Raw genomic sequence first — 21,705 nt, 5'->3', positions numbered from 1 at the left:
GCACAATGTTTTCCTTACATTCCTTGTTTTTATAATTTAGAAAGTACAAATTCTTTATTCTTATCCTTAACATGAATAATTTTAGTCATTGTTAACAATGATTAGTTAATTATATGCCTTGACCTGCAGTTTGAATACAATTGTAAAAAAAAATTACAATGCCAATGTTTTGAAACTAGTTCTTTCATTAACCATAAAGCTACTGAGAGAAATTTCAGACCTCCTTGAAATTCTTAAGTTTTCACTAAAGGTGTGCAAAGCTTTGCTCAAAATCCATTTTTCCCCCCTGTGGGGTCATGGTACTATTTTGACAGGGATTTAAACTCAAGCCACTAACATTCCACTCTCCCTCCTTCCCCATTTTCCTGAGCATCTTTCCCCATGCTACCTTGCCAATATTTATCATGGCTTATCTTGATCATTGTTTTTTTTTTTTTTTATTCCCCCTCCTATGACTCTGCTGAGCATAGAGGGACCAATGTAACCATCTTTGATAAATTCTTTGTATTTGCATGTTTTTTTTTTACCTGAATTGACCTTTTACTCATATTTTGTAATCATTTTTCTCCTGACTTCCTATTGTACTTTCCAAGAATTTCTCTTAAATTTTCCTTTTCACTGCTCCACTCAACTTCTCAATAAGATATCAGTCGTATTATTTTGTTTTTCAAGATACAGTCAACTGTGTTATGAACATTTAAAAACTCAACATTTGGAGATTTCAAATTATGTTTTCCAAATTAATTCTCGATTTATTGAATAGAGATTTCAGGTCAAAGCTAGTTAAGGATAGTTAAAATCTCCTCATCACCCCACAAGTGACAGGAGGTATCACGTGCAATACCTTATTCTGAGAGTGCATGTCCTAGAATTGGCTACACGACTGGTTAACTAAGATCTTCACCAATGTTAGTTTTCTCAGATTTTGGATTTTATCTCTTACTTTTTGGCATACTTGTGTCTTCGTGCTGCAACACGCAACTAAATCAGTCAGGATCACTCCAGGTAAACTGGGCTGGCACTTAATAATCACACAGACACAGAAAGTATCTTTTACTTGGGGTTCACTGAATGCTCCTCTGCCCCAGCTCTCAAAAGGGAGGCAAGAGTACCCCATTCGAATCAAATGTATGATATATGATATGTCAAGATCAATGTAATGTTTTGAGCAACTAATAAATTTCTGATGTTTAAAAAAGAGAGAGAAAAGCACAACTGAAACCCTATTTATTGAGGGGAAAGGCATCAAGAAAGTTCAGCCCAAATAAGGCAAAGGATTTGGTTTGGGAGTTGCTTGGTGATGTCTTTTGGTCAGCAGATTGACTGACATCTTGGGAGGCCACACCCTCTCAGGCGCTGTGTGGGATCAAAGGCAGAGGGAGCCAAAAGGACAGATATATTGCACAGCCCAGTCAGAGCAGCAATGTGAATCCAGTCTGCACATGTTCTCAAATGCTCATAGCTCTCATACACAGCCTATGGCTGGCTCGTGACATCTTCCTATGTCATTAAGAATATTTCTCACTTTCTACTTCTCCTCTCTGATTTATATGATGTCATTAACTGTAGAAGACCACAGTTATGTTCCATGGAGCATATAGATAATTGAGTTTCTTTTGAACTGCATGACTCTAAGATAAGGACCATGACTATATACTATTGTATCTTCTAAGAGAACTTAATTTCTAAATCTCCTGTCTTAGAGGTCTGTAAAAAAGTACACAGCTAATTAATAGCTCATTTTAAGTGTGAGATACTGTGCTGATATTTTCTAGTAAAGATATTATATTCTTTTTCAATATCTGAGATCAGGCAATCACCTTTGTAAAATTCATGGTACCTCAGTATAATCTGCCAAATTCTTCTACACTGGTAGAGACTGCATGATTGAGTGAATTAAGGGATATGATAGGCCCCATCAACACAATCTTGTCATTTATCTCTGACATTCTACATGGGATGCAAAATTGCTTCAGATTTTTATTCTCAGTGGGGTATAAGATTGTTACATGGTCTTCCTGTCAGAAATTCTTGCAGTTACAGCCCTTATCCAAAGGTCAGGGAACATCAACAGGTTTCAGCTGTTTGATAAGCATAAATATTCATCTCTGCAGAACCTGGGAAAATGACTACTGAATAGATTCATGGGTATTAAACCTTCTATAATTAAAATCGTACTGTGATTCCATTTTCCATGTAGATTCTGTATGCTGTGATATAAACAGGATAGCTATGATGCTTATTTGGAGTCTCATTTTAGTTTCAGTACAGATTCTGAATCCAAACTTGTGCAGGAATTCTCAGTATTCTCCTTGCTTTGGTTCCAGTGCATTGGTATTGTTACTTGTGTAAACTTAGTTCTGCTTGTGAAGTTCTCAAGGGGACGATCACATGCTCATGTCATAGTGTTACATGTCCTCTTTGCATGGTATCTAGGCAAAGGGAGATCATTATCCTCTAGAAAGGGGTTGACTGCCTCTTTATATTCAGAGGATTGAATCTAACAGAAGCTTCAGTTACAATCTAGTTCTTAGATACCTCCTCTTAAGTCTAGATGTCTCACTAATCCCATGATTTACTAATTCCATGTTTCACTAATCTCAGACTTGCTGAGGCTGTGGATTAAGACTTCTTTGTAATTTTGGTACTGCAAAAAATTCTTTCAGGTTTGATTTCCCACCTGATCTATCTTCTTGTTGCAGGTTACAAGGGTGTTTTTTAGGTGTTCTGGCTTTCACAATGCACCCTAACTTCACTAATGTCTGGGTTGAACAGGCCACTTTATTACAGTTGCCATTCAGTTCTGTAGTATTTAAATCACTATGACTTTCATTTTTCTCCAATATTGGATATACTGCATAAACCAGCACTTTTCCTTTCAACTGTATCACATATTGATTTACCACAGCAATAATCATGCAACAGAATGCCAAAAGTATCATCACCAAATGTAAAATCAATTATAGAATTCATGTTGCCATTGAACTGGCTTAAATTCCATTTTTTTTACTCTACCTGTAGAATTTGATTTTTAGTATACTTTCTGATCCCAATTATCTTAGATTGTTTCCCCAGAAGCTGATTCTAAGATGAGGGTTTGAGTACAATAATTGATTTTGGAGATTCAGAAACCATTGGTAGGAATTAAGAAAGTTATTCAAAGAAAGGCAAGAAGCTAATATGCAATTCAAACTAAATACCGAAGGAAATGTCTAGGAGAGAAAAAACAAATAAGAGTGGTTCTCAGGCCCTCTTACAAGTGGAATTTTGGTATCTGCATTAATTTCCAAGTCACATTTATATATATATATATATATATATATATATATATATATATATATATATATGGAGGTAAGGTAGATCCTAATTTACAATACTAATTAAAATATTTAAATGTTTTCACTCAGCATTATCAAAGAAGAAAACACATCCATCACTATTCTAAGTAGTATCATATTGCAATTTCTTCACCATATTGCTAAGCACATTAGTCAAATTTTTAGATAAGTGCATACTGCAAGAGTTTGTTTGCTAGAACAAAGATTTTGTTAAACTTAATTTTAGAATGTTTACACTGCATTGACAAACACCTTTTAACCAATAATTGATGTAATATCTGTCATGAATTTAATTTGATTATTGATTTTCTGTCATTTCCATATACTTTATGGTTGTATACTAAACATTTTATGGGTTTTTAGTCATCTAATATCTGTTAAAATGAATATCAGAAAATGTGTGTGTATGTATACTTTACCTAAAATATACAATTGCTTACTTCATCATATATCTATTCTTAGGTTAATTCACTATTCATAAAACATGACAGGTCAACGAAATTGGATTATGTAGGATAAAAGGCTCAAAGGATAACACTGAACAGATTTGCAGCAATATCATTACATTTGGCAGCATGGCTTAATGAAAGAGCTTTTTAAGCCATTCAGATATTGTTTTAAATCCCAGTGACATTACTTAAACTCTGAGCCTCCATATATTAAGCTTCAAAATTGAAAAGCTTTTGTCTGCACTTGTATGTTCCTGTGAGATGAAATGAAATTACACATATACTCTTATTCCTAAGTAACTCTTTGCTTACCTTCACCTATTTTCAATGTGTGCTCTTTTGGCCCTTTCTTTTGTCCCCTTTGCTGAGGGAGAAAATTATAAATGAATGAATGAACTACAAGTACTTCATCAGGAAGTTTCCAATAGATAACACAAAATATAGTATTTATAGACTATGAAAATATTGCAATGCTTGTGACACAGGATTGTTTCCCTTTATATTCAAAGTTCACACATGAAAACATACAAAAATCATTAGGAAAATGAGCAAATGATGTAAAAAGACAATTCATAAAATAGAAAATGAATATTATCCATAAAAAAGAATATATTTAACATTGAAGAAGAAAAAAATATTTTTATACAAACTTCTCATTTACCAATTACTATTGATTATCCCTCCTGGATTATCCGTATAAGCTCTGTATAATCACAGGTGCCTTAATAAGGAAGAAGCATGAGTGTCAGAATTAAAGGTGCACACATCATTATTTGTGTGAGTATAAGAGAGAAAGGGATTTTAAGATGCTACACTACTGCTAGCTTTTACAATGGAGAAAGGGGTCATCAGCCAAGAGAGTTAGGTGGTATTTAGAAGCTGGATTTTGTTACTGTGAAATTCATTTCAGACTCCTGGCCTTCAGAACTGCAAGATGATAAGCTTGTGTTGTTTTAGGTCATTGAGTTGATAATAATTTGTTATACCAGTAAGGGGAATGTAATGCAGACATGTTCATAATTCAGGACTCCATAACTAAAGTTAATGGGTGATTTACAATACTCCAGAGGTGTAGCAAATAAGAAACTGCCCAGAGTATTCACAGTATTGGAACAATTAACTTGTACATGATTTAGGTGGAGGCTAGAGCTACAACCTGTGCCCATGAGTGTGACTGGCAATCCCTAGACAATAACATAGCAGCCCCAGGTCTCTCTTAAATTAATATTATTTTTATAATAACAAAATAAATTCAATACATAGAAAGTAAACATGTGAGGGTAATTAAATTTCAAATTTCTTTCCTCCCAACAATATAATATATTTCACAGCTATACTATACAAGAGGTTGTCATGTGGTTTTGGTCAGAAAAGGACATCTGAGAATGACATTCTGTTATTTCTTGTTTTCTCTCCATCTGTGTCTTACATAGCAAATGTGTTCATTGTACAAGTCAAAACAAGATTATTTTTTTTCTGATAGTGTTGAAGTTCAATCTTCACTTTAAAAATCAAGCTGTTCTTTCTTCTTCACATCTAGTATAACTGACGGTAATCACTGAAAATTTGACAAATCAGATATGTCCTGGTAGTTTTGTTGATACATGCAACCAAAAAAAGGTGTTGGTTGACTTTTTCCACAGAAAGTCTAATTTCACTGCGAGAATAGCAGTCAGAAGATTTGAGACACATAAAAAGCTAGAATACATTCTAGGAAAAGCTTGAAGAACAGATAGGAAAATAAACGCATTTAGGAGTTACAATGAAATATTAATTTATGCCTTCTAGAAGGAAGTTATTGAAAATATTTGGTCAGGAAAGATGAAGTTAATACTAATTTAAAATGAATATTATTTTTTTCATATAAAGATAAGTCATAATTAAAACCAACCTAATTACATATTACTTACAAGAATTTTTTAACTACATATTTTAACAAATACATATGGAATGTAATATCATATATCATGACTTTTAGTAGTTTCTTACTATCATTTTTATAGAATTAATTGCTTTTGAAAATGCTTCATTTATAATATCTTTTAAAATTAATTTCTGTACTCTTATTCATTACCTTTCATTGCCTCCTAAAATGTGGTTAGCTCAACTCAGGTAAACCTAAAGCTGATTCATGGAAAAGTTTTTAATTATATATTGAACAAGATGGCTTCATTTTACCATTATATCTGTCTCAACCTCTATCTATCTATCTATCTATCTATCTCTGTCTATCTATCTAGTAAATACTTTCTTCCTGTAGCTTCAAAGAACTTCACAAATATGACCTGAAATTTTGCAACCTAGAGAAACTGTTTAAAAAGGAACTATTGAACATGGAAGAAGAGGGAGTTGATTCTCAATAGAAAGTATGAGTGTGATCACAGGTTTTAAGACATCTGACAATTGCTCTTGGAAGAGCAGTATTTGCCTGCCTTCTTCTTCAACTTTTATTCCTAAGATGTATTTGGCGGTCAGCACTGTCTCCTGTGAGGAAACAAACAAACAGAAAAAAGCTCCCAGCCTTGGGGAAAGCCAGCAGCCTGCTGTCTTATCACTCCTGAGATAGATGCCTCTGCTTCTCTGCGTGATGGGTAAAAGCAGTGCTTGCATAATAAAGAGCATAGCACTAGGGAAATGACGCTCATGGTGAGTAGAAAAATGATTGCTTAAGCAGAGACACTATTGTGAAACTATTGTGGTGCTGCAGTGTGGTGCTGGTGGCCTTTCTTGTGTCTTCTTTATAACTGCTGCCTGCATATTCAGTTCCATCTAGTGACTACAGGCACCTTGGTCTGCTTTATGTAACTTCTGAGAGGAACTGAACTTGCTGTTTTTATCACAGCACACAAAAGCTATAAAAATATAGATACAGACTCTTAAATTTTTAACCTTTCTTTCTGGTCCACTATCTTACTACTTCTACTTGTAGGCTGCCTGTATGAAGGCTGTTATCACTCCTTTCAGCATTTTCTTCTGCTTTTAGTTTGGACAGAAGATAATGCTTCTGTTTCTTTTTGACATTTTCTCAGAACTTGCCCCCTTGACAGTAGCTACACAATATCTCAATTTACTCTTTTTATATTGTATTACGAGTATTACAGTATGTGTCTAAATTCTAAACTTCAAATTTTGTAAGGAAAAGTATAGCACTTAGTTCATCATTTCAGTCCCAATGCTGAACACAAAGAGGTGTCCAGGAAGAGTTGTTTGAGGCAGGCTGAATTGATTATTACCTGTTGACATCTGTTTCTTTATGTTCTTAGTAAAACTTCATGACCGAAGCTACAGGTACTGAAAGTATTTCAAAATTTCAACTCTTTCTTTCTGGATTGGAAGGATGGATATCATTAGATTCTGAGATCATGATAAAATGTTAATGAGAAATTTGTAAATTATGTTAACATAATTAAAATTGAGCCCTTTAGCAGTGTCCATCTAATTTTAGATGTTATGGAAATCACTGTTGGCCTTCCTCAAAAGATCCTTGTCCATGGATCTTGGGGATCTTCAGGATCTTATTCCAATGTCCTGAAGCACTTCCCCTAAGTTCTTTTTAGTGTTTTCATAGTTTCTGGACTTATATTTAAGTCTTTCATTTACTGTGAGTTGTTTTGCATTTGTACAACTGGTGAGACATAGGAGTCTAGTTTCATTCTTTGTGTGGAAATACAAGTTTCTAAGCACCATTTATGGGCAAAAAATGTTCTTTCTCCAGGCAAACTTCTCAACAATAATTTTTTATGGTATTTCAATAATGTTTGTTGAGAGAAACATGTTTAAGAAACAAAAAAATAAGGACATGACTTATGTGGCAGAAAGGAAAGATTTTCAATATTCAGTATAATAGAGTGAAAACCAAGCAGAAAGTTACAACAAATAAAGGAAAATAAAAGGTGAACACACGTGTGGAAGTGTATGAAGTGTCAATTCACTGGCTTTAAGAAATAAAATACTGTAAAGGGGGAGTGGGAAAGAATGTGACATGTTTGTATATGCTACCCAGGAAAATCATCTTCTCCAGCCACTAGGAGTCACAATAGACTCAGATCTACTGTTTGATAGAGGAAAGAGATGCAAGAGGAATTAGTTAATCCTTTATAAGACATGAAGGATTATCCTAATACAGAGGACTTTCCAAAACCAAATGCATATCAACCATCTGTTTTTTTTTATATTTACAATTACATTCACCATTGTTTTATGAACAAAATTAATGATCATTAAAGTTTCTTAAGGAAAAAAGTGAGAAATATTAACCAACTAACTCATTAAGACCTTCTATAATACATAAAAGTGCTATCTGGTATTCTCTAAAAAAATTAAAACGATGCCAAGTCTTTTCCGCTTCTCTGAAATCATATAGATTGAAAATAAAATGTATTTTAAGTTAAGTATTAGTATCTTGTAATAGATAACTGTGCAAAATGATCATCTAAATTTTAAGTCTAAAACTTTTGCCTGTGCATATATCTTAGACTCATCTCATTCTTATCAGTTCTAGAAAAGTATATTTTGCCTTACCAGGAGTAGTGTAGGTGGCCAGATTTTTTAAAAAAATATTTTCCTAGAGGTTACCACATTAACCTATAAGACAGTGTGATAAAGATTGTAACAGTGTGCTTCTCTTGGAAAAAGTTAGCTCATAGCATGACACAGATGCTAGATTTCAGTCCTTCTTCACTGTCTTCAGGTGGTTCTCCTTATATAGTGCACAACCTGCATAGGCATATGTGTCAACTCTCTGAGGGCTCCACAGAATATTTGCAGGAAAACTATTTCCCCAACAAGATCATATTGATATAGTCATTTAAAATTTGAGGATCATTATTCACCATTCATATAACCATAGAACAGTAATTCATATTTAATATTTAACCATAATAGATCTCTTAAGAGCAGTTCCCCTTTTAACCACTTTCTTTATAATAAGTAGCACAGTAGGTGCTAAACATGCACACACACACAGAGGAATCATTTTTTTTTTAGCGAAAAGGAAATTGTGTACATTCTTTTCTCCATCAAGTACAAAATTATTCCCTTCACAAGACCTCTGGAAGTATGTAGACTTCTAGTGATCTATATACTAAATGTGACTTACATTATGATATTATGATTCCATTTCTAAATTGGTTTTTGAGGCACGAGTAGATACTGTCATTCCACTCTATCACTACAAATCTGTGTTTCTGTGTCATAGAGACTGTCCCAGTTTGTAAATGCCTGAAGAAGAACTGGAGAGAAAAAAGTATTCCCCTCCATGACTACTGTTTGTATTATTCATTAGGTAGGCTTAATGAATAATGAAGGGGTTGCATATTTAAAAAAGCCACATATTCAGAGTGATGAAATAAGTAAACACACACACACATATACACACATTTGTGCACACACAAATCCATTAGTGGATATGTGGCTTTCTTGAATATGCAAACCCCTTCACTGTGCCTACGTACAGATAGCATCCATTACCAAAAATAAAGTAATAGACCAGCAAATGGCCTTATTACTTTTTGATTTTCAACAGAAATTAGTTCCAGAGATTTAAACTAAAAATCACTTCCTCTCAGGCTACTTTACAGTTTGAAAAGGCCTAGCTCCAAGTACTCTTTTCATTTGCCTGATTTCCACCTCATGCTCTTCTACAGTTTTCTATCTTTTGGCCGTAATCTCTACCATCCCTTAACTCATATCCTGATGTTATCCTTAGAGAAACATGGGAAGTATAAACCATGAAGTCTTCTCTTGTAGCAACCTCCCCAAATATTTTCTTGTTAATATGAAATTATTTTGGTAAATGATTATTCTAAGTAATAACTACAATGAAAACAAGACTTTTACAATCACAGGCGAAAAGAGAAAGAAACACAGTGGGTAATGGGCACAAAAAAAACTTGTCCTAGTTATCAATCATGAAAGAACTGACTGAACTTTGAAACTTGCACGTTCAGACTATATAGACTCATCATTTTTATAAACAAAAATTCTCCATGGCTACTAATAGTATTGAAAGTTCTGTCATTTGGGGAAAAAAAAAAACAAACATTACTTCAAAAGTAGAATCGTGATCAGAAAAGTTTCTTTCCAGACTTGAAATAGCACACTTTCATTGCACATTTGTTCAGCCTGGCGAGCCCTAGAAATCAGGTCTGAAGAAGAAAAAACAATTGTATGATTATCATCAATGCTGAGCTGTGCACTTCCAAAAAGCAGGATGCGTTTTATTCTACCAAATGCAGTGTCAAAATGCTGCCAGCAACATTCTGATCTCAGGATTTTTATTGCTGGTGATGATATATGAAGTGAAAAGCACATAGCTTGATTTTCAAATAAGTGGTTAAGCTTGCACTACTGACTACACTATTTTAAAAAAGAACTTGGTAACTGAGTGGGAATGATAAGAAAGTCACTGATGGGAAGAAAACTGGAGTAGGAAGATGTGTCAGTTTTATAGAGCTACATCTTTGGACACACTGTATTTTAAATTTGAGAAGAAAAAGCAGGTTACACAGCAACTTTAAAGGAAGTCTAAATTAAAGCCCTTTGAATAAAATATAGTATTATCTCTGAAAATGCTTCCAGTGGAAGGTATTCTATAAGGATAAATAAGTAACAAGTGATCAAGGAATAAAAATTTCCATAGTCAAATTTTGCTGGAACACATAACTGGGCTCCAATAATAACAATTTTTCAGTGAGAAGTCATTGAAGAAGCAATGGAGAAATAAGCATATCTATGCTTTCCTTAAACATAACTTGCTATCTACACTAATTTATAAATATTGAATGTAGATATAAAAATTATGTGATATACAAATTTGATGTTCTGAATCTTTAAACAGTCATATTATTAGCTCCTCAAGTAACCATAAAACTAGACATAGGCAGAACAGTTTAGAAAAATGTGGGTGAATCTATTCATTGTATGATTTTCTCATAATCTCTTAAAAATAAATTATGATGGGTTGTTACCCATAAGATATATTGATATAGTTTATATAATCCCATTTTAACATATTTATATTACCTCTTTTATCTGGCTCTACATAAAAGTCACTCTATATATTTAAAGACTGTTCACATTTTGTCTTGCACATTTACTTTTTTCTCTGTGGGAAATGGCTGCCCTATGACTGCACATTATTAGGCTTAAATCAAGAAAGTAAAGTGAAAAAATATCTCCTTGTCATTATCTTTTACTCATTGATCCTGAAATTCATGTTATGCCGCTATCCTGGGTTGGCTTCTCTCTCTCTGGAACCTAGGCTGATGGTATATCCTGAACCTACCTGGGGTATCAGGTCAAAAGAAGGGCAAAAGAAATGTGGAGAAAGCACCTTCATGATTCTGCTGGGAAATAACTTGGGTCACATACACTCTTGTTTCATTGGCCCAAACAAGTCACATAACCAAGTCTAAAGTCTCAGATCAGATTAGTGGATGACTCTGGAAAGAAAACTATTTTGTGCCTTTGGGTTATATATTTTGTATCTGACAAATGGAATCTCTCTCTCTTTGCTTCCTGATGTGATGACTTGGGCTGATTCCCTCTGCCACACTTTCCTATCATGATATTCAGCCTCACTGTGAGCTCCAGGGAATGGAGCCGACTCTCTATGGACTGAGACCTCTGAAACCATGAGGCTCTCCACAAATTTTCCCTCCTCTGAAATTGTTCTTGTTGGGTCTTTTAGTCATAGCAGCCAAAAGCCAACAAAAACAAGTCCATATAGCATTTTCTTAGTGGAACTTACTAACTTTTCTTCTTTTACATATGTAATTTTTATGTAAATATTCCTTGCATGCTGAAAAAAACATGTATCAGTTATGTGTAGATATTTTAATATTCATCAGATTGCTTATCCATTCAACAATCAAATATTCATCATGTCATTTAACATGTCAGAAATGTAGCAGTTTGAGCACTGAAGATGATTCAAGCACAGCTTGGCAAAGATATGGAGAAAAAGTTACACTCATGCATTGCTGATGGCACTACAAATTGGTGCAACCAATCAGGAAAGTAATATGGAAATTTAGAAAACTTGGAATGGAATCACTATTTGATCCAGCTATTCCACTCCTTATTCTATACCCATAGACTTAAAATCACCATACTGTAGTGACACAGCCGCATCAATGTTCATAGTAGCTCAATTCACAATAGCTAAACTATGGAACCAACCCAGATGCCCTTCAACAAATGAATGGATAAAGAAAATGTGGTACATATACACAGTGGAATATTACTCTGCATTAAAAGGGAATAAAATTATAGTATTTGCAGGTAAATGGATGGAGTTGTAGACTATCATGCTAAGCCAAGTAAACCAATTTCAAAAAACCGAAGGCTGAATGTTCTGTCTGATAAGTGGATACTGATTCATATTGGGGGGGGAGCATGGGGAGAATGAAAGAGCTTTGGGCAAAGGGGAGGGGAGATATAGGGGCAGGAAAGATGGTGGAATGAGATGAACATCATTACCCTAGGTACATGTATTCCTGCACATGTGGTACAACTCTGTATCATGCACAGAGAAATGGAAAATTGTGCTCCATTTGTGTACAATGAATCAAAATGCATCCTGCTATCATGTATAACTAATTAGAAAAAAAATTAAATGAGCAAAAACGAAACAAAACAAAAAACCCAAAACATGGCTTTCAAAGTCCCTAGTCTTGAAAACACCCACACTTTAAAGAAATCAATGACAAGCAATTGGACAAACACCACAGTGATATGATGGGTGCCATGGAAGCACATCAGAGAAGCACATCGCCCAAGATTGGAGATCACTGTCTCCATATCTGTAAAAAATGATCAGCAAACTAAGAGTTAACTAGTCCAAAAAGGAAATTACTACTGGAGTGGAATATAGTAGAGACAAAATACTGGAGGCCTTAGAAGACATGGTAACTAAACACAAAATAGGATAGGAAGGGGTGTTAGACATATACGATAAATATTAATCTCAGAGAAATAACTTTATATTTCCTGAAACACATTCATGGGTTTAAAGTAGGTTGGTGAGTTGATCAAATTTTAGCCATAGGAAAATAACCTATGTTGCAATCCAGAAAACAATTTAAAGGCAAGACTAGGAAAAACAAAAGCATTAGGAGATTATTATATCCACCCAGGAGGAAGATGCAAGTCAAATGAATGAAGACATTGACTATAAGGGTGAAATTACAAGTGCCAATATGAGTAGGTGACACAAAGTTCATTGAAACTTTTAAAATCTATGAACCACCATGGTGAGGGCATAAAGACAGGCAGCATATTGAAGTACATTAATTTTTTTCCCCATTAAATCTTATATTTCTGTGTTATCTTATTATTTATAATTGTCCATCACAGGCTTCTACCAGTTTCCTACAGAACTTCTCTTTTCCAAATTTTGTCATTCTACTTTTGGTTTTTAATTTGCTTCTATTATAACTGAAGAAAGCTTATTAAACAACGCATATACCAGGTTCTTTATAAAATAAGATAGCCTTACTCATTAGACTCTAGCCCAGAAAACAGGGGAAAGTCTTTTTTTCTTCTACTGATCTTCCCATATTTTTCAATCCACTTACCCATAAAAATCTTCTTGTTTACTTTTAATAGTGTAGCTGTTTTGGGGGGAATTTGAGGTATAAGAAATGAGCATAATGTATGTCAGTTTGTTGTTATGTACTTTATATATGTATAAATTATTTTTTCTAATTGTATTAGAAATGCCCTTATATTTTAACATGAGTTTTTGTTTGCTAAATAGATGAAATAATAGGATAATATTTGTTGACTAAAATATATACAAATGAAGTGGTAACAGAAACATGCTTGTTTAGTCAGATTAATTTTCCATCATCTGACTTTTTTATATGAATTCCAAAAATCAAGCAATAACTTGATGAAGTTGAACTCTGTGATAGTTTTGAAAATATTGATCTATGTTTGAAGATGTGGCTCAGTGGTAACATGCTTGAGGCCTTAGAGTTTGATCTTTAGCACCAAAGGAAAAAGAAAAAAGAATGTTATGAAAAAAATTTATCCATGTTTGTAAGTTATTTGAGATATATTTAATTGACTACCTAGATTATAATGATTTAAATTATCATTGTGATACAATCTCCTAAGGTGATATTTATAGCTATCATAAAATTTCTCTTATATGGTTTACCACTGTTGTATGTTATCATTCAACTACTAAACCATATTAGAAAATTATTATCACTGTGCTCATTATATACTTAATTGTGGGTATAGAAAGTAGCAATATATATTCATCCATCTCTGTCTACCTGTATCTACACATTTATTATGTATATATCTTTTTTCAAACCTTCAAACAAGATCTTGTTTTTCTCCTAAGATTTTTTTCTGGAAAGGCCTGCGTTCAACCCCTGGCAGAGCAATACAATAAAAAATAAAAAAAATAAAAAAAGAAAGAAAGAAAACGTTTTTCTTTAGTAACCAATTTTACTTTAGCAACTTTTTCTGATCAAGGATCTCAGAAAAAAGAAACCTTAGAGGTAAACAAATCCTCTTCCTAACTTGAGATACTGAGTCAGTGACATTGCACTTTTCATCAGACCTGGCACTCAGATCCCCAAGGTCTGCCTGCTGCACAATTCACATAAGTTCTTTGAAAGGAACAGGCTGTGAGATCACGGGTATGGTTCCAAAGTCCATACCTTGTGTTCCTAACGACCTGACCACAGGGCATCTATAAATTACTAATGATAATGGGCTAATTTAACATTTTTTCTCTTTCACCATTTTCTCTTTTATGAAAGGATATTCATTTAAGTTTATTATAATCTAAAAGTATTCAGGAAGACCATTATACAGGCCTCTGAAAATCAGGTGCCTCAGAGGTCTCTCCATGCCAGCCACAGGGCAGGCTATATGAAGAGCCCATGAGCGCAGTGGCTGATGAATTTCATGTGTTCTTTTAGCATGAGGAGGTCCATTTTATATTTTAATTCTTAATATTTTGAGACTGTTGGAATAATTCAAAAAGGGGAAAAATTGACTTTCTTCCTATGTGTATGTATGCATATATATTGTCATTTCCAATAATGACAGTTTTAGTTTGTTTTGTTTTGACCTACATTTTTTTTCTACTATGACTAAAAGACTTTAAAAGAACAATTTGGAGAAGAAAAGTTTGATGACTCATGATTTCAAAGGTCTCAGCCAAACCAATCCTCAAGGCTAGAGAGGAAGCAGAACAGTACGGAGGAAGAGTGTGATGGATGGAAGCAACTCAAAGCATCACACCAGAAAGCAGAGAGAGAGAGTCTAAGTTCAGCTCACCAAATAAATACCCCAAAGGCACACCCCCAGGGACAGACTTCCTCCAGCCAAACCCTACCAGCATAGAATTACCACTAGGTTAATCCCTATTAGAGAATTAATTTGCGAATTGGTTTAAGGCTTTCAAAACTCAATATTTCACCTCTAAAGTTTCTTGTATTGTCTTTTTTGGGGACATCTAATATTCAAGCCATAACAAACTACTTATTGATACTTAAAATATGTGCCAATATTTATTGATTTTTCCAAAACATTTTCCTTTCATAGTGTAAAATATACCTGTAAATATCTAATAGAAATAAATATTCAATTAAAACTTATATGTGAGTAGTTGATTGCACAGAGAGGTTAATTGTTTGGTTCAAGATAATAATTCCATTTTAAACTTTTCTATATTTTTATGAAATAAGCAAACATTATACCTACCTTTCCAAATGATGTTTGAGGACCTATTAAATTTTTTATAAGCATACATTTTGTCTATATTTTGGCATACTTGAACATTTTTTGTGCTCAGCACTAAAAGATATTTTTAAAAATTGAATTATAGAGAGTATTCTTAAAAATATTTACACATTATCATGAGACTACAACTTTGTGGTCAGAAATTTTAGTCTAAAAATTCCACACTTACAAAATACACAGATATGCAAATAAGTAGGTCTGAATAGATTTTTTTTTTAAAGAAAGTTTCATCTGACTCATAGAGGCTAACTGAACCTTGAAATGTGAAAATCTGAAATACATGAAACTGAGAAGCAAATTCAAATTTGCCCAGGGCAACTGATTAAATTTTTATGTTTTTTTTTTTGTTGTTGTTGTTGTTGTGTTTATTTGGTTGGGTTTTTGTTTCTAGATGATGAATGTGTACTTTTAGTGATCGATGGCATGACAAAATAATACTTACTGAAACTTACAGTCTGAATCTTGAATAAGTCAGACATGTAGACACTTTTGAAAATCTCATGTGATGTGCTATTGGCCTGCTTCTTTGGAGCCATTATTTTCTAGCCATATTCCAATCTCACTTGTGCATTAGATAAGAAAATTGTGAGGTTAGGTACAGTGTCCTAATCCATTTTCCATTTTTATGTTATAGCCCATGACTGAAAATAAAATACTCAGCAAATTGTAGAACAATTGACTTGGAAAGAAAATCACACAAAAACTTGAATGTTAATGAGTCTTTAAGAAAAATTGGGGCTGGGGATGTGGCTCAAGCGGTAGCTGGCTCACCTAGCATGCGTGAAGCACTGGTTTCGGTTCTCAGCACCACATAAAAATAAAGATGTTGTGTCCACCTAAAACTAAAAAATAAATATTATAAAAAAGAAAAATTACTTAACTTCAAATATTTTGCTAAGAATATTTTATTTACTCTGTCACTGCTGTCTTAATGAAATAGAAGGTTAAAAGAAGAGAGGTTGCAAATTTGGATTTTCATAAATTAAAGAAATCAAAAATTGAGATATGAAACAGAGGTGACATTTTTGAAATGGAGCTTGGAAGGTGAAAGGATTTAAACATCACTGATTGAAGTCACAAGTAGAGATAACATAAAAGATTGAATATGTGAAACAAGGACAATAGATTGATGGGACTTGAGGCCAAGGTAAAAATATGAGAAGACTTTTGGAAATTTAGGCCATGACCTTGAATGTCAGGCAAAGAAGTTTATCTTAAAATTGTTAGAGACAAAAAAAATCCATTAATTTTGAAGTAATTTGTAACATAGGCTAGTTTCTATGTATTTGATTAAATTGTACATTAACCTTATATTTAAATATTATTTGGAATATAATGGTTGTGTTCTCCTGTACTATTAACTGAGGGGAAATGAGCTCAAGTTTTCAGTACAGGCAGACTTTCTTGCCTTTATACTCTTCTTTTCAGAAAAGTAGTGCTTCTGAATATATTTTTAAGAAGAAGTTATTATAAGACCCTTATTGCCTTCTGATTAAATTGTTTGTATCTTCTTTCTTGGGGGAATAGATGTGCTTTTGTTTTACCACCAACTTCTTGCAATTCAGAGCCACTTTTTATTTTAAACACTTCCACTTAATCAAAAAATAAATAACAACAAATTAAATGGGCTTCTTCAAATCTTGGTGACTCCGACTCCTAAGTATGAATTTTATTTTGCTTCAGTTAAAGAGGTGTTAGGCAGACCAAGATCTGTTCCCCTTAGGATATGGAATAGTCTTTGGATCATATTTTTAAAAATCTCTTCAAGACCACTGTTTGAGGAATAAAAAGTGATTGGTTCAATTCCAAGCCACTCTGACATGGAATTGAATGGAACCTTATTTCTCAAACTAAGACAAAACAGAATAAGGTCATTCCTGAATCAAGGTAGGTACCATTTTTCTCAGCATTATTTTACAGACTATTTTCTCAGATACTGATATGGAGTTAAAAGAAAAACAAAGGCAATTCCCAATCTCATGATCATGACACCTTATTAGTACTTGTATGACTGTACCAGAAGCTGAAGGTCTCACAGAATGAACTATATGTAAACAACCCAAGAAATGTGTACAATAACAGCAAGTCTACTTCAAATTTACCTTCTTGGAGTTTTCATGATTTAATTTTCTTTGCTCTGTCCCAGTCTGCACATTATCTGCATTTGGTTCCTGGATATTGATACTCCAGTGAGGTTCACCGCTGACCCCAGCAAGACAAGTTCCAGTCTCTGCACTCTGTCCATCAATAATTTCCCTCCTCCTTTGCCACTTCAGCTTTCATCTGCCCTGAAGCCAGCGTTTACCAGGCATGAAAAAGTGACTCTCCTTCTCAGTTATGACAGGCAGAAAAGCTGCCGCTTACACTGAGTGCACTTTTGAGTCCGTGGAGAAAAGTAAGGGGAATTCAAGTGAGGGGAAATCCTTCATGCACTTTGCTGCTAACTTAGATGACTGTTTATCCATCGTCTTCACAGCTGTGGCCTTTTCAAGTAAGTGCATTTAAGAAAAATAGTAAACTAAATCCAGATGGTCAAATACATTTTGTCATTTTATTCTCTGTTTTCTTTTTTCTTGTCCATTACGTTTTTAAAATTTACCATGGGAATAAAATTGATCTCTGACAACACCCAGAAGTTAAAATTTTATTCTTCTTATTATAAATTCTCCATTAGGTCTGGTTCTTGTGTAATCTTGCAAAAGAGTTACAGTCCAAAGAGGCTATCTTATTATTGGGGATAATCATATATCTCCTTTACGGGTTATCTTCCATTTCTTTCCTGGAGATAATACCAATATAACTTTGAAATATTCTACAGTAGAAGCTGCTGTTACTCTACATTGTGTAATGAAAAATTCTATTTACACTGGTCTATCTATCTATTATATACTCAGCAACTGCTTGTTGGAAGTTTAACTGAGTTTGCTGATATTCTTTCTTTAATGTTCAGAGGAAAATAATGGGTGGGCGTTAAATATGGAAGGAAAGATAGTTTAGTGTCACCCAAATGACTGAGTTTTGTTTCACTGCTGTCCATGTCTATGTTTCAGCACAGGAGATCGTATAATACAATGAAAGGTACCCAGGCCTTATAATTAAGACAATTGATTTTTGACTCCTGAATCTCCCACCACAATTCCCATCAGGCAAGACATTTTGCTTCTTTATACTTCAGAGAATTCATGAAAGTCTTGGCCATCTCAAAGGCCTTTCTGAGAACATTTTTTTCCAGCATGACAAACACTTAGAGTGTAATGAATTCTTGCTCAGGAATAGAATGGATGTGATGGGGTTCAAAACACACTGCCTCAAAATATGGCTCCTTGGCATATTGAGCATTTAGGCTGAAGGTATTGGAGAAAACAGCAGAAGCCAGAAGGTCTCTCTGACATTTGAATGCCACTGTCTCCTCAAGCAGGTCATAGAAGAATTCTCTGACACTTTTCTAAAGTAGGCTATGAAACCTTCTTTCCAGATGGTTCCTACCTATACCCAAAGAAATAGAATGAAGGCACAGAGAAGGACCTGCAAAAAGAGGCATTGGCATTTCTAAGTTCTCCAGTTCTCACACTTGGTCCCACCCTTTTGTCCTCTAATCACATTACTGCATGGCTGACCATAAAGACAGTTTTGCCTGTTTCTTTGGGGTTTCATTTCTGAAGGCTCCCAGGTCTCAGCCGTGATATTGTAGTGGGTGAAGAAAAGATATTTTCTTTCTTCTGTACAGATCATTAGAAGATAGAGGTTAAATAACTTGAGATAAGATTTTACATATTAAAAAATTCTATGTGAAAAAAATGAAATGGACCTGACAAGAACTATATTTTTATGAAATCTGGCTCTAGCAATCAGTAGAAATTTTGCATGGGATTACTAGATGGTTGAATTGATTTGTCATCCAAAGGGGGAAAATCATGTGTTATATATAATTTGTCAGTGAGAGTAAAATATACAGCGCTAATTGAAAAGATGAATATTTTGGAAACAACCTTTTGGATGTCAACAAGGATAGATATTTGTGATAATTCATTTTATGGGGCCCTGAGCTACCCATCGCTAGAGCATTATTTTAGATATGTCTGAAGAAGTGTTTCTTTGATGATATTAATATTAGATTGAATGCATTAATAACTCAGAAAGACTGACCCTTCCCTGAGAAAGAGAGAATTCTTGTTGTCTGATGGCCCTTAGACTGGAATATCAGTTCTTTCTTGTTTTCATATTAGAATTAAAAACATCATCTCTTACAGGATATTGAACCTAATGTTCTTCAGTCTGAAATTGTACCATTGGTTTTCCTGGGTGCCCAGCTTAATTGAGTCACCCTGCAGAGTTTAGTACTTGTCAGATTCCATAATTGCCACACGCACATATGTGAAAGTTTACACATGTGTGCAAGTGTGTACACACATACAATTCTGTATATGTGTAGATACATAGGTAAATAGATTCTTTTTCTATGTAGAAGATTCACTAGTTCTATGATTAAGGATCATTTACACAAATAAAAAGAAGACACTCATATATATTTTTTAACATCTCTAGGGTTAATATATATTGACAAGAACCACAAAAAGTAGAGTTTGTACAACTTATTATGGCTTCCCCTTGATTCCTTATAGAAACTTTTAGGCCTCTTGGATTTCTTCACAACCCAGACAAAATATATGAGAAAGAGAGCAAATCACAACCACGTACTGGCAATGTTGAGTCACTGCTGTGGTCAGTGTTCAACATACCTATTGTGTTATGACAAAAGGACAATGAAGGTTGATTATCCCATTATCCCTCATCAGGTCACCCAGCTGAATAGACAATTAGGTATGAATGTTCAGCTTGCCTTTTGCATTTAGGTTGTGTTATAAAGCTTGCTGAGAAACACAACTGCACAGAACAAAAATGAGTCAGAGCCTAAGCAGGAATATATCACTTAATGTTTAGAAATCCTAGGATGTGTTCTAAATAAATATTAATAAAGAACAAAATAACAACTATTCTTTACTTTTTTTAAAGATACAAGGAAATCATATTTGGGAGAAGAAGGAATAAGGAAGCAGTGGTAGGGAAAACATTTTACAACATTTGTTGTGAAATATCATGGTGTACATCTTGGATCATTGAATAAGAAGTAACATAAGATTTTTCTTTTTTCTTCTCCCTTGTTCTTCCTTGGTACTGAAAATGGTATAGGAAGAAGGAAATATTTTGCAGTATGCTCACTCACTATAATGACAGCAATGTTGTTTTAAAATTGCTGTGGGACACCTAAAATTTTTGAAAAATAGAAGTCCATGTTTTTTCATGTTAAATGGACACCTCTATATTGGAGCCTAATCAGCATATCAACCAACTAGAGGTTGTATATGCTGTAATGTTTTGCTGTCACAATATTGATGTAGAAATTTAGGCCCTGGCTTAAAACACAATTCAGAAAAATTATCTGGAATACTGATGTTTTAGAAAGAGGTCTTGAACTATTGCTGGATTAAGGTAAGAATCAACATATGGAAAATGAGAAGTAAAGAAACATAAATTTATTAAAATTTCAAAATCATGATTTATCCAGGAATAAAATCAGCTAAATGTAACCCTAGCTGTCATGACAGCCATGCACAGCTGGTATACTTTGAAAACATGCTGTGGCACTGTCACCAGGAATTCAATAAGTGGTGCTGACATATTTCCTGGAAAATGTGGATGCACACAATTAAAGTATAAAGGAACAGATTCAGCTCAAGAGCCATGAACATATCTGGAACTAATGATCATTTAGGTTATAACATTGGATATAATGGTCAGTGTTGGATGTGTCACATGGTACAGCTCATCAGCCATGGCAGACCAAGACATAGGAACTTGAATGTGGAGTCAGTAAATTCCAGTGCTGCCAAGAAAGGAGACACCCGAGCTCTGATCATTTTACTAGAATACTTCATGCATGACTCCTTTGTTTCAGTTTACTTAATGAGTGGTTCACAAGTACTAAGTAGAACATAATGAGCGTTTAAGCACTTGTTTAGAATTATTTAGTACAAAAAGTCATTTCAAGGATTGTCTCATGGTTTCAAGTATTATTCACTACCCCGAAACACACAAACACACACACACACACATACACACAAGCACACACACACACAGAGGTTACTTAT

The 21,705-nt window shown here is 34.1% G+C and overlaps 1 long non-coding RNA gene across 1 annotated transcript in view; it reads right to left on the bottom strand.

Moving 5' to 3' along the window:
• LOC131424777 (uncharacterized) overlaps positions 1-17,936 on the bottom strand; it is a 37,621-nt gene extending 19,685 nt beyond the window's left edge. Inside the window, exon 1 of the long non-coding RNA XR_009228314.1 lies at positions 17,659-17,936. This is a non-coding gene — a long non-coding RNA (uncharacterized LOC131424777). The remainder of the gene's footprint in view (positions 1-17,658) is intronic.
• Between the last annotated feature and the right edge of the window lie 3,769 nt (positions 17,937-21,705).

This window comes from Marmota monax, unplaced genomic scaffold (genome assembly GCF_021218885.2).
Source record: "Marmota monax isolate L192 unplaced genomic scaffold, Marmota_monax_Labrador192_F-V1.1 WCK01_AAM20220418_F8-fsc00006, whole genome shotgun sequence".
Taxonomy (NCBI): Eukaryota; Metazoa; Chordata; class Mammalia; order Rodentia; family Sciuridae; genus Marmota; species Marmota monax.
Note: the sequence above shows the minus strand (reverse complement) of the source record. Positions and strands in the feature narration are given on the sequence as shown.